We start from the raw sequence: 13919 nt of genomic DNA on the forward strand, positions 1-13919 counted from the left end.
GCTGCTGAATTGGAATAAAAACCATTTGAAGATACGTTTAGGAATTGAAATCTACAGATGCAAACAGATAAAGTGTAATATAATAAACACGGTGTGTGTTTTGGATGTTTTCTTTCCACTGGTATAAACACACACACACACACATATTCAATTATAAAAAAAAAATCCCCAGAAAAAAAGGGCACTTTCTCTTGATGAAGAAAAAGGGCAGGTGCTCAAGCCCTCTTTGATGTCTATGTGTGCACGTGCCTGCACACACACACACACACACACTCACACACACCCATGTCTGGTTTGCTATCCTTGTGGGGACTCTCCATAGGCATAATGGTATTTATACTGTACTTACTGTATGTGCTATTGCCCTACACCTAAACCTACCCCTTACAGGAGACTGTGCATTTTTAGATTGTCAAAAAAACACCATTTAGTATGTTTTTTAAGCCTTTTGAATTACGGGGACATAGACAGTGTCCTCATAAACCACCTTCAAATTGTAATACCTCTGTCATACCCATGTCATTATACAAATTTTGTACCCGTAAACCACAAAAACCAGTACACCCACACACACCCACGCACACACACACTCTTTTGTTCAATGCTGTTGCCTTTGGGAAAGAAACAAGGTGGGTGGGGGGGAATCTGAACAAGGAAACAAACCTGAACAAAGAAATAAACAAAACACAGAAGGGAGTTTTTCTTTCCAGGAAAAGCAAAGATGGGAGGAGCAGAAAGAGAGACGATCGGTGATATCAGTCTGTCCTGATAAAAGAAGAAACACAAACACACCTGAATCACAAGATCTACAGGTAAGAAACCTCTGAGTCTTAACTTTACACTTATTACAATATGATTGATTTATCAGTGTTTTATAATATATTATACTCAGCTGATCACTGTTTAAATAGTGAATGTGTGGATTTTGCACATTTTGTCTGTTGGTATCTTGAGTTTTTCAGTTAAATTATATAAAATTTCTTTATAACATTATAGAGAAAATAAAAAAAAGTAAATAAACTTGAAAAATAAACGTGATATCCAGTGATAACTCCATAAAGGTTTCATCACCTAATTTACCAGTAAAACAAGTGTGTCCTAAATTTGAGTTATTATAAAAGCAAAACAAGAAAATAAAAGTAAAATTTAGTTAATAAAAAAAAAAAAAAAAATTAGCATAATTCACTTATCACTGCAACAATTAAAAAAAAAAAAAACAGGTTTTAAAAGCAGAAATGTGCAGCATAAAACAATACATTGTAAAAACAAATATCAGAATTCTTAATGATAAAAGACAAAAAATTCCTACGGTAAAAACCTGCTGAACCGGTTAACAGCTCCCTTACCATACATTGAAAAATGTATAAATCTAACAGGAAATTAATCTTTTTTTTTCAGTATTTTTACTTGAACTATATCACTTTATCTGTATTTTAAGCTGGCTGTCACTGTGTTATAAAGGTAAAAAACTGATTTTAGTACTTCAGCAGGTTGGTGTTGTCACATCTTCCGTGTGGTCTATGTTCCCCAGTGGATTCATTAAAGACTCGTTTTGTGTATTCCTCGTCTCCGTGCTTCCTGGAACCGTGACAGAACGACCAACCTAAAACAGTAACCTCCGTTTATACGGAGTGAATGCGGTGCGAGCCCCACGGGACTGCCATCCTCCAGCGTCACTGGGGCTGGAGTATCCCTCACCTCCGCCTCCAGCCTCCTCGGCCCGGACTCTGCCTCGGGCCCGTTGACCCAGCGGCTCCACCTCAGCTCCTAGTTCCTTCGCTTTCACCGTCACCCGTCGATCCTCCAGCTCCACCGGGCTCCCTCGTCTCTCCGGCTCCGCCTTGGTCAGGCGTCGACCCGCCATCGCCTAAGGACTCCGCTCCTCCGGCTGCACCTCGTCACTCCGTCCCACCAGCTCCGTTGGGCTCCTTCCTCCCGCCAGCTCCACCTTGGTCCTCAGTCACTCCGGCTCCGCCCCGGATCTCCGCCTCAGGCTCCTCCACCACCTGCTCTGCCGCCGTTGGTCGGCCCTCTGGAGTCGGCGGCCATTTCTCCTCCATGGCTCCTCCCTCCGTTGGCTCCACCGTGGGCCATCATCATGGCTGTGGCCTGGGTCCTGCTGGGTGCCTCCTGCTCCGGATCCCTCCTGTCTCCTACCTGGCTCCTCCCTCCTTCGTCGCCTCCCTGGTCTCTGTCTGCCGGCCCCCTCCCGGGTGTCTGTCCTCCTCCTGAGCCTCCGCCATTGTTCCCACCCGTTTCAATTTTAGTCTAGCCCCGTATTCAATCTGACTCCGATTTCAAGTGATCATTAAATTTAGGCAATATTCTTAATTAAAAACTGATCACAAATATCGATTATTATTTATTATTTCAATTCTTCGTTCATTAGTGACCCAGTGTCGCTTAGCAATTCACTAGGCCAACAGTGAACGCACGGCACAAACTCGCCAGCTGATCCTACTCAGAGGATACAGGGGTGACTATAATACCTTTAAATAGGCTGCACCCTGCAAACACATAATAAAAAGTGTACTTTTTTTTTCTATAATCACGAAAACTGTAACTTGTTAAGTCAGTGACAATCAGCAAACAGAAGATCCCTAATGACGAGCCCCCGCTTCATTCATTGGTTCTTCAGTATGATCTGTCCTGGACGCAGATTTGTGGAAACACTAGACTATAACTCTAATCTACTAGAAAACATGATTTCAGAAGAGATCGGAATAAATCAAATATATCAATTTATTATTAGTCAGGTAGAGTTGTATCATGCCAATTACATAATGAAAATAATTAGAAGCCTATTTAGAAATAAGAAAATACATAACATCAGTTGTTCAAAGATGAATTTAAGGGTAAAATATATACCTGACTTCAAGAAGATACATAGTACGGAACATATGAAATACACTCCACACTACGAGCTGATCTGACACTTCCCTTATATACCCAAATAAGAAAAACAAAGAAATCTTCAGATCGGTTGTAAAAACATAAAATACCTTTTGGTGTTTTTGGTTCTAGTGCTCCAGGGTCGCACCTGGATGAAGATGGATAAACATTCCCGCAGACCCCTAAAGGGGGACACACCCCCTCCTCAGCAGAACACAATTCTACAAACGTTTTATATAATATAATATAATATGAATGTGAAATTGAGACCAATTTACCAATCACACAGAGACCTTTAAAATGATACCAAACATGAAGGTGAAAAACAATGGGTTCACGAGATATATGAGAGGTATATACCTATTCTTAATGAACTTTAAGTGAAACCTTTTGGAGGGAGAGGTAGAGAGGGCAGGGGTGAGAAGGGGTCGTAAATTAACAAGAAGAGAGGTGTTGTTTGCTCTCTTTAGAGATCACCTCTCCAGATAAGTTTTATGTTTTTATTGCATGGCATCTGTGAGTTCCTGAGTTAATATCGTAAGGAAATAATTTCACTCCCTACAGCAACTTAAACATGTAAAACCTAAAATATTGCTATTGATTTTTTTCCCTCAAAAGTTCTGGCAAGCACAGCTGCTTTTACTGTAAGTTTAATGTATTTTCAGTGTATTTTCACACTGAATCATGACACACATCAGCTTCAGGAGCTTCATGTGTGTATTTATAACTGATGTAGAATCTAATAAGCAATGATAAAGCAGAAATGACATGATCTGATGTTCTGGATCTGGTCAGATGTTCAGCGTCTGCATCATTTATTGAGACTGATGTCTGTTTTTCCCTCAGAAATGGAGAGAATCACATTGCTGTCTCTTCTGCTCACAGGTGAGTGAGTGTTTAAATGAGTGCTTGACTAGTACTAGTCTTGATAGTTAGTGTTAGTGCTGTGCTGACGGTGTTCAAGTGTGTTTGAATGATTCCTGTAATCGTGTGTGTTGTTCAGGAGATTGAGCTGCTACTGTAATAAACCACATAAAAACCACAAAACATCAGCAGTGTTTCCCATGAGTCCTCTAGACTGCAGCGGCCTGTAGATTTCAGTCTCAATTAAAGTTTGAGTGTTTAAAGGGATAGTTCACCCAAAAATGAAAATTTGTTTATCTGCTTACCCCCAGGGCATCCAAGATGTAGGTGACTTTGTTTCTTCAGTAGAACACAAACGAAGATTTTTAACTCAAACCGTTGCAGTCTGTCAGTCATATAATGCCAGTCAATGGGCACACAATCTTTGAGAGAAAAAAAAACATGCACAGACAAATCCAAATTAAACCCTGCGGCTCGTGATAATACATTGATGTCCTAAGACACGAAATGATCGGTTTGTGCGAGAAACTGAACAGTATTTATATCATATTTATAATTTTAACCATTAAACACAAGTGAAGATACTAAGACATAAGTATTGAAAGTATATATGTAAGTGCTGACAAATGATTAATCGCATCCAAAATAAAGTTTTTGTGTACATAATATATGTGTGTGTGCTGTGTATATTTATTATCTATATACAATTACAAACACATGCATGTATATATTTAAGAAAAATATGTTATGTTTATATTAAATATATTTATATATAATATAAAATATAAGAATATAAATATATAAATGTATATGCACGTAAATATTTCCAAAATATATGTTGTATGTGAGTGTATGTGTATATACGTAATAAATATACCCAGTACACACACATATTTTATGTAAACAAAAACAAAATCCGAAACGGTTCACGGGGCAAATTCCAAATGGAAGTGATCGTCCCTATCCCCTTGGAGTGGGGACTTTGGAGTGAACAGGGCACGTCTGAATGCTCTTGGCACAGGAGAGACATACCCTGCGTCCCAATGTTCATACTATCCATCCTAAATATTATGTGAGATTATAATAAGTCTGTCCCAAAGCATAGTATATTGAAAAGAGTAGGCTATGCCAAAAGTCCCCGGATGATCTACTATTTCAGGTCGATTTTTGAAGTGTGAATCCGTGCACTCTCTAATGGCTAAAATTGCCCACAATCCATTGCACCTTGGCAAAGGATTCGGTCCAGAACTACAAACACGAATAAAATGCGTTAGAACTACAAACGTAGCGGATTCGAGCGATTGACCGTTAGGTAGAGAGGTTTACAAAAAGGGTTTTGAGTTACTAATAATCAACATTTAACCTGGCAAAAAATATTTATTTATTGTTATCCGTGTTCTCTGCAACAGCAATGTGAACTTTTATAAACATCCATTTGGTCGTTAACTTTTAAATGCATCATTATGCAGAAAATATGAGCAGAGTTCTCCGCATGAAAGACCGCGACTGGCGACTCAACAAGCTACTTCTTTTCTCTCTAATACAGTAGGAAGTTAAATGAAATGAAATGTGGAGGATGTTAACAGTGACCAGATGATTGACAGGCCAGTTTACAGTCACATTTAAACTGCTGATTTTGTCTGGCCAGAGGAGAATGACACTATTTCGGCAAACTATTTCCCCGTCTAAATACTGTAAAGCTGATATAAAGCCACCCAGCTTTATATGAAGCTGATGTAAAGCTGCTTTGACACAATTTGCATTGTTAAAAGCGGTATTCAAATAATAGTGACTTGATTTGACTGGACAGGGTGCGTGTAACAGATGCAACAGAGCGGTCTGTTAAAGACGCAGCTTGCCTACTCTTCTGCTGCACACTCAAAAGTGTGTACTTTGTTTTTTTCTTCACCAAAAGAGTACATACTTTAAGGGCGTAGTATAAGTATGCACATTGGGACGCAGCAATGATTTCCTCAGCATCTTCAGCTGGGATGTTCCCGCGACAACGCAGCACAGTGTGCAGATTCGCTGACGGACACTGGCATAAAAAAATATACATTTATATTTGAAAAAGTTTTATACATACTAGTTTTTACATATTATATAAAAAAAAAAAAAAAAAAAACGTTTTAAAATATAAAATGTATGTTCACTTGCAACAGTTATGCTAACAACACTAAAAAGACATTTATGCTACGCCATTAAAACAGCGACATCTGCTGACGCACACCGCTGCTTCTGCGTTGTCATGGGAACATCCCAGCTGAAGATGATGAGGAAATTACCATTCCAAACGGCTTTTTTGCGCCCTTGAAGAGACGCCATTTGTAGGGACGTTCCAAACGAAAGTGAGCAACTGAATCCCTTCACAAAGGGCCCTTCCAGAAGTCCGTTAGCGAAGGGAACATGAGAAGGTAGTAGGGCATAGGCAGTGGTGTAGTGGTGCCTGGAGAAGTGGGTATACTCTTAATTTATGCCCCCCATTTTTTTTTAACGGCCCGACAAAGGACGAACGACCTGTGTCATAAACAGTGACATGTAAAACTAGTCTTGCGTATTTAGTTCACTGTTGTAATATTTGCACACTGTCACTTAACTTCTGCAGCTTGAGTAAGGATCATTATGGAAATAATATTATCCACAAAAGAGGTGCAGATTTCGCAATAAATAATTAAAATAAATAAACAAATATAAATAGACTGCACTGCAGCAACTGACATTTTGTCAGAACCTCTAGTAAACTGCATGCTGTTTTGTTTAGTTGCCTGTTCAGAATTGTGATCTCTATTTGAAACAAACAAAAAAAATCGTGCTTCTCAATCATTTCCGAAGTGAGGGGGACAGAAATGTCTAATATAATAACTTTTTTGTCTAAGTGACAGGTTTTATTAAGATTATTATTTATTAATTATTACCTCTTGCATTTAATTGGCTGAGAAATCAAATACACTGCTTGACAATAACCGATAATTTATAATATTTTTCCTGTATTTTCCTAATGACAATTTTATGATTTGTTTAGCCTATATACTACATTTTTATTGTCATGATTTGGCTCGTGCAGGACACTGAGGGGATTTAGAAGCGGGTGTACGGAATGCCGACTGATAAAGAAGTGGGTACACCGTATACCTGCGTATACCCTCCACTACACCACTGGGCACAGGGACGATCACTACCATTTGGAATTCGCCTCGTGAACTGTTTTGGTTCAGTAGGTGTACCGTTACACCCCTAATATATATATATATATATGTAGTACTCTCTTAATAATAAATGAGAGAGACAGAGACAAGAGTTAGTGGTTGCCCAAGCGGTCCTCTTTGTTGTCTGAGGATGCGCTGCAGTTGTCACGGTAACTCTACTCTCTCTCAACTGCCACCAGGAATTCGGAAAATGCAGCTGGACTGTCCAGTGCAAACTCATTATAACACATTAAAGTAATTTTAATTTAACTTATATACACATGTAAATAGAAATAGACATACCTAAATACATAACAAAATATATACAAATAATTTAATATTGTTATGACACAAACTCCATGCAGCAGGGTGGTCACACTCTCCCCAACCTCCAAAATTTGTAGTACTCTTAATAATAAATGAGAGAGACAGAGACAAGAGTTAGTGGTTGCCCAAGCGGTCCTCTTTGTTGTCTTTAATATACATTGTATTTCATTAAGACACTTTGAATCACAGTAGTCATCAACACATATAAATACTTAAATCAAATCACAGTCAACAAATAAATAGATAATAATATGTACAGAAATGTTGCAGATCTTCCACACATCTGGATTTACTCATAAATATCTCAGATCAACTACTCCGGTAAGTATTAAAGGTAGTATGCAAACGACTCATATAAACTTCTATGAAACGGGTATGAAAATTACACAATTACACAAATGATCAATTTAAACAAATTATTAACACATTAAATCATGTAAACTGTAGTTTGGCATTACATTTTAATAACTTTAACTAACCTTAATAATAAATGAGAGAGACAGAGACAAGAGTTAGTGGTTGCCCAAGCGGTCCTCTTTGTTGTCTGAGGATGCGCTGCAGTTGTCACGGTAACTCTACTCTCTCTCAACTGCCACCAGGAATTCGGAAAATGCAGCTGGACTGTCCAGTGCAAACTCATTATAACACATTAAAGTAATTTTAATTTAACTTATATACACATGTAAATAGAAATAGACATACCTAAATACATAACAAAATATATACAAATAATTTAATATTGTTATGACACAAACTCCATGCAGCAGGGTGGTCACACTCTCCCCAACAAAATAAAATGTCGTCCCGACATCAAAACACTCAAAGCCCTAAACCAGTCCATATTGTTTTACTTCACACTTGTAAAGGTATCAGGTCACACAGTTTTCAATACTTATTCTCAATTTTCATTTTTTTTTTTTTTTTTTTTTTTACATTCAGTACATACATTCAATAATCACTCATCATGTTCCTGTTTTACAGACAGTCCTTGTTAGCTGATTATCAGCTTTTCTGAATTCAAGTCCAATGAGCTAGTGCCCCAAACAACAGTCCCAGAATCAAGGCACTAAGGAATGTTCATTAAGTTCAAGTGCAACAAATACTTCAAGCCGTTCTCCGAGCTTCTTCAATGAAAGTTTCAGAACATTCAGCTCATTTAATTTGTCTAGGCCTTTAAACAGTCCATGTTCTTTCAAAGTGTACAGTCCATTTAATCTGTCTAGGCCTTCAAACAGTCCATGTTTTCTTTCGCCCAACAACAGTTTATTCTATGAGTGTCACAGTCCCTTTGTTGGCAACAGATAAGTGCAATCAGTTAGGCAGTTAGTGTCAATATGATGTCAATGCAGTTTGTCAGTACAGTTCTGCAGTGCCACCTGAGACCTGGTCAAGTGAAGGTTCATTGGTGTTCTTTAATTTGCTGGATAATAGATAAGTGAGGGCTGAGAATAATGAATCTGCATTGGTACCCAAGAATTCATATTTGGTGTCCATGTGTGTATGGGGTGTGAATTAAAGTCATTTCTTGCATTTTGTACACTGTAGCATGTAGGAGTTCCAAAATTTTCATATGTGAACCTCTTTGGTGGTCGCCGTTGTCGGATTCTAGATGGTTCCTCTGCAGGATTCCTCTGTGCAGGTGAGTGATGTTCTGGTTGTTGTCGTTCTTTGACAGGTAAGTGTTGTCTAGGTGAGTGTTGTTCAGGTAAGCAGTGTTCTCCAGCAGGTAAGTCAACATGTTCTATTACATCTTGTTCCTGTTCAGCTTGATGTGGCAACACTGTCAACTCGAGCATTTGTTCTGACTGAGCTGATGATTTCTCACTAGTATGTAACAGGTGTGATGTGGTTTCCTTTTCCATCTGATTATGACTATTTGGCTGTGTTCTGAACTGGTAGGGTTCAACTTGCACATAGTACTCTTCATCACTTTCACTGTCATTCTCTGGCTCATGTTCCTCCCTTCTCTCGGCAGGTAAAGCTGTGCTTTTCTGTTGGTGCTTTCTCAGTGTGGCATTTTGAGTCTGTGTGGTAACCTGAGGTAAGTGATCACAGGGGAGAAGATGATTACGATGCAACACTCTCGATCTGCCTTTACCCTGCTCTGGTTTCACTTCATAGATTGGAGTATCTTCAGCAGCCTGGCGAATGACAATGTGGACTTCATCCTCCCAGAAATTTCGAAGTTTTCCTGGACCCCCTTTTTGAGCCAGATTTTTCACAAGAACTCTGCTGCCAGGACATAAACTAGTACATCTCACTTTTTGGTCATAATTTCTTTTGTTTCTCTCAGTACACTTCTTTGCATGCTCACTGGCAATCTCATAAGCCTCTTGCATACCCTTTGTCCACCTCTCCACATATTCACTGTGGTCGATGGAACCTTTGTTTGGATTGAGGCCAAACAATGCATCAACTGGAAGCCTTGGAGAGCGACCGAACATGAGGTAGAAAGGTGAGAATCCAGTCACTTCACTTTTAGTACAATTGTAGGCAAACACTAGCTTATTCAGTTCCTCTTTCCAATTCAATTTCTGTTTTTCTGTGAGAGTTTTGAGCATCTGCAGAATGGTCCGATTGAATCTTTCTACTTGTCCATTTCCTTGCGGGTGGTAAGGGGTCGTTCTAGAGGCAGTGATGTCGCTGTATTTTTGGAGCTGATCAAAGAGTTGATTTTCGAATTCCCTGCCTTGGTCATGGTGAATTCGCGAGGGAACCCAAACCTCAGGGCAAAATCATTGAACAAACGATCTGCTACAGTTTTTCCAGATTTGAAGTTGTAGCATATGCCTGCACGTATCGAGTGAAATGGTCGATGATCACCAGGATATACTGTAACCCCCTTGCACTTGTCTAAGTGAAGGAAGTCAATGGATACTAACTCAAATGGATGTGTCGTCTTGATGCTCTTGAGGGGTGCCCTAATCTCTCTGCATGGTTTTCTGCTTTATGCATGAACAGGTTCTCAGCACATAGTGTTCAATATCCTTTTCATGTAAGGCCAGAAAAGCGATCTCTGATGAGACTGGTTGTGCGGTCAAGACCTTGGTGACCCATCTCATCATGCAGTTCCCTCAAGACGGTACTCTTAAACTGGGCAGGCAACACTAGCTGCATTCGTTGTGATGTTTTGCGGTGCAGTATGCCATACTCGTCCAACACCAGCTTGTCCCACTCACGCATTAGACCTCTAACTGTAGGATTGGCTGACCGCCACTGCTTTGAAGAAGGTCTACTTCCCGACTGTAAGTAGTCTATGATTTCTTTGACATTCGTGTCATCTCTTTGTGCTTGCCGGATCTCCTCTTTTGATAATGATTTGTAGGGTTCATCACCAATCTCCATGCTTGCTGGCGCACACTGACAGACTAACGTAAGGGGTGGATCTGGGTCGTGCTGAACCTCCACAGCTTGTATTGTGGCTCCCACATTCTGATGAAAGCTCCTCTGTAAATTCTCTCATTGCTGTTTCTATATCAACTGGCATTCTGGATAGTGAATCAGCATCCACATTCTCTTTACCTGGGCGATAGTGAATGGTGAAATGGAAATCTGCAAGTTCAGCAACCCATCTGCATCCAGTGGCATTTAACTTTGCAGAGGACAACACATAAGTGAGGGGATTGTTATCACTGTACACGGTGAAGGTAGGTGCATAATATAGGTAGTCTCGAAACTTTTCTGTTATAGCCCATTTGAGGGCTAGAAACTCCAACTTTCCACTGTGCAGGTGGTAATTTCTCTCTGCATTGGTCAATGTTCTTGAACCATAGGCTATCACCCTTAACTTTCCGTTCTGGTTCTGATACAAGACCGCACCTAGACCTTGATTGGATGCATCTGTGTGAAGTACGAATGCTTTTGAAAAGTCTGGAAATCCCAATATTGGAGGTTGAACGAGACAATCAATCAGCTTTGACAATGTTTCTTGATGGTACTCTGTCCATTCGATCAGCTTACTGGATGGCACCACGTGACTTTTTCTGTTGGTAACTACTTTGTAGTTTCTTTTCTTTGTGCTCTCATTTTTCTCATTGCTCTTCAGAAGGTCGTAAAGGGGTTTAGCAATTCGTGAAAAGTCTTTGATGTACTGGCGATAGTAACTCAGTAGACCTAAAATTTTCCGTAGCTCTCCCACAGTGCTTGGTCTTTTCTCTTTAAGTGTTGTTACAGCAACAGTGTCTGCAGGGTCCATTCTACTGCCTTCTGCGGAAACAATTCGGCCTAAGTAGCGAACCTCATTCTTGAACATATCACACTTTCGTGGTTTCAGCTTTACTCCATGGGCTTGTAAACGTTGCAACACTTTTCTCATCGCTTCAAGATGTCCATCAAATGTCTTGCTGAAAACCAGGATGTCATCCAAGTAAGGCACACAAATTTCATCTCTAAGTCCTTCTAAGCACTCTTCCATGAAATGCTGAAATGCTGCAGGTGCATTCATGAGGCCAAAGGGAATACGAACCCACTCATATAAGCCCCATGGTGTACTGAATGCTGTCAATGGTCTGCTTTCTGGAGACATAAAACCTTGATGGTAAGCTTTGCCCTGATCTAATACAGAAAACCAGGCATTACCTCCTAAACTGTCTAGAATGTCTTGTACTCGGGATAGGCTGGCGATCAGGTAGTGTCTTCCTATTGAGGTCTCTATAGTCAATGCACAACCTAAGGCTGCCATCTTTCTTACGAACACATACGATTGGTGAAGAGTAGGAGAATGGGTTTCTCTATCCAGCCCTGGGCAATCAAATCATGCAGGTAGTCCTTCATTTCCTGATACAGTGGCTTGGGGACTGAAGTGTACATGCGGACAACAGGCGTATTGTCAGTCAGAGAGATACTTAGTTGAAGATCTTTGATGCACCCAATATCGTCATCTGACCTTGAAAATGAATGGCACTCTTCTCGTAGTAGCTGTTTTACTTTATTTTGCTGGTGCAAAGGTAAGTGGCTTACATCAGCAGGTGGGTCCCACAATTCTTCACTGTTACTTTCATTAGCATTGGTGGTTTTTTGAACCTCGCTGATCATGGCTGTTGTTGCACAATGTGATACTGCAGTTGGTAGTACAGATTTTATTGATTGCATTGTCCCAAGCTCAGTTTTCCCTGCAAGCCTGATATCATGGTCTGTGATGTTCTGTATGCTGATCTTGACCACTGGACGCCTTCCTTTCTGAAGAGTTACTAGGGTTTCCAGAGGTTCCAGACCATCTGTACACTGTGGGTTTACATGTGGTTCAAACAAGAAAACAGTGTCTTGCTTCATATATGGCATTTTAACTTGACACTGTATCTGCATAATTGTGCGTTTTGGTATGTTCACAGGGTCTTTCATTGTTTTCACCAAATATTCACCCAGATTCTCAGTAGTCACAAGATTAATGAAGGTCTGTATCTTATTTTTCTTCATGCCAGGGAAGGCATACTTGACAATCTTGTGCAAACGTCCTTTACTCACTTCATTCTCTTCACTTGCTTCACTCTGTCTCATCACTTGTTCAATCACATTGTAGCCGATGATTGGTTTGGATAACCTTTGATCTTTTAAGACGAGGACAGGAATGCCTAACTCTTTTACACTATCAACAGGGGAAGCCAATTTGAAAGTTATCTCTACCCATCCAACATAAGGCATACTGGTCCCATTAGCTGCCACAAGCTGCAAGCCATCTGGAGCTTCTGTTGCCTCAGAAATGTCCTTCAATTTCACTTCAGGTATGTACTTGTCTCTCCATTGTTCATCTACAATACATACTTGAGAACCTGTGTCCCATAACGCCTCAGTTTTGTGTCCTTGTAAGTAGCAGGTTACCAGACATTGTTTGCCGACGAGAGAAGTGACAGGTGAATATTTGTTAACTTGACATGAAGCAGTTAAAATGTGATCAAGTGGAGGCAACTCAGACAACTCTTGTTCTACATTCTCAAAGTGCTGCTTTGGACGTTGGTGGGACATTTTGCAGTTCGGTCACTCCCTGTCCCGTGGAGGCAACCCATTTCCGTTTAAAGGCGTTCTACTTTGAAATCTTGCACCTCTGGTTCTGCAGCCTGCTGAAAAGTGCTCACTGCTACCACAACAATAACAATGGGTGCATAGTTCCTCTGGTCCCCTTTGCTGGCAATAAAAGCACTGTCTTGTTCTTGGGGGACGTGGCTGTCGAAACTGCTGAGGGTATTGTGGTAGTGGCGATGTTGCTGTATACTGTTGGGGCGCTGAATTAAACTGTGGTGGGCGAGGCTGTGAGGTTGCATATCGTGATGGATGATTCGCATACTGTGTTGACGTTGGATGTAGCAGGGGCTGCTGTAATGGCATTGAACATGGTTGCAGACTGTGAGGCTGTGATGTCATATACTGTTGTTGTGAGTTCTGTTGTGATTTAGGGTGGTGGAGTTGCAGTGGATACTGATGTTGTTCATGCGTTGGGTGACTTATTCCCCATGTTTGGTTTGGCAGCTCTTTATTCCACTCTGCTACTGGCTGGTAACTTTGTGAGAAATCTTGTAGCGGCTGACGAGTCATCGTCATAGCTGGAGCCTTGTTACTGACCGCAAAACACTGAGAAGCAGGTGAGGGCTGTTGGATTGTTTCTTTAATTTGCATTATCTCATTACTTAAGCTTTGCAGTTGCGACATCAGGTCAAC

The 13919-nt window shown here is 40.4% G+C and overlaps 1 protein-coding gene across 3 annotated transcripts in view; it reads left to right on the forward strand.

The window, feature by feature from the left end:
• The first annotated feature begins 733 nt into the window (after window positions 1-733).
• The window catches only part of LOC131531676 (secretory phospholipase A2 receptor-like), a 19821-nt gene continuing 6635 nt past the window's right edge, over window positions 734-13919 (forward strand). Inside the window, exons 1-3 of one of the 3 annotated variants that reach the window (XM_058762623.1) lie at window positions 800-812; window positions 1480-3244; window positions 3739-3777. The gene's annotated coding sequence lies outside the window, so the exon portion shown is untranslated. Of the gene's footprint in view, window positions 813-1479; window positions 3778-13919 lie in introns of all 3 variants that reach the window. The other 2 variants (XM_058762624.1, XM_058762622.1) reach the window with 2 other exon arrangements.

This window comes from Onychostoma macrolepis, chromosome 23 (genome assembly GCF_012432095.1).
Source record: "Onychostoma macrolepis isolate SWU-2019 chromosome 23, ASM1243209v1, whole genome shotgun sequence".
Classification (NCBI taxonomy): domain Eukaryota; kingdom Metazoa; phylum Chordata; class Actinopteri; order Cypriniformes; family Cyprinidae; genus Onychostoma; species Onychostoma macrolepis.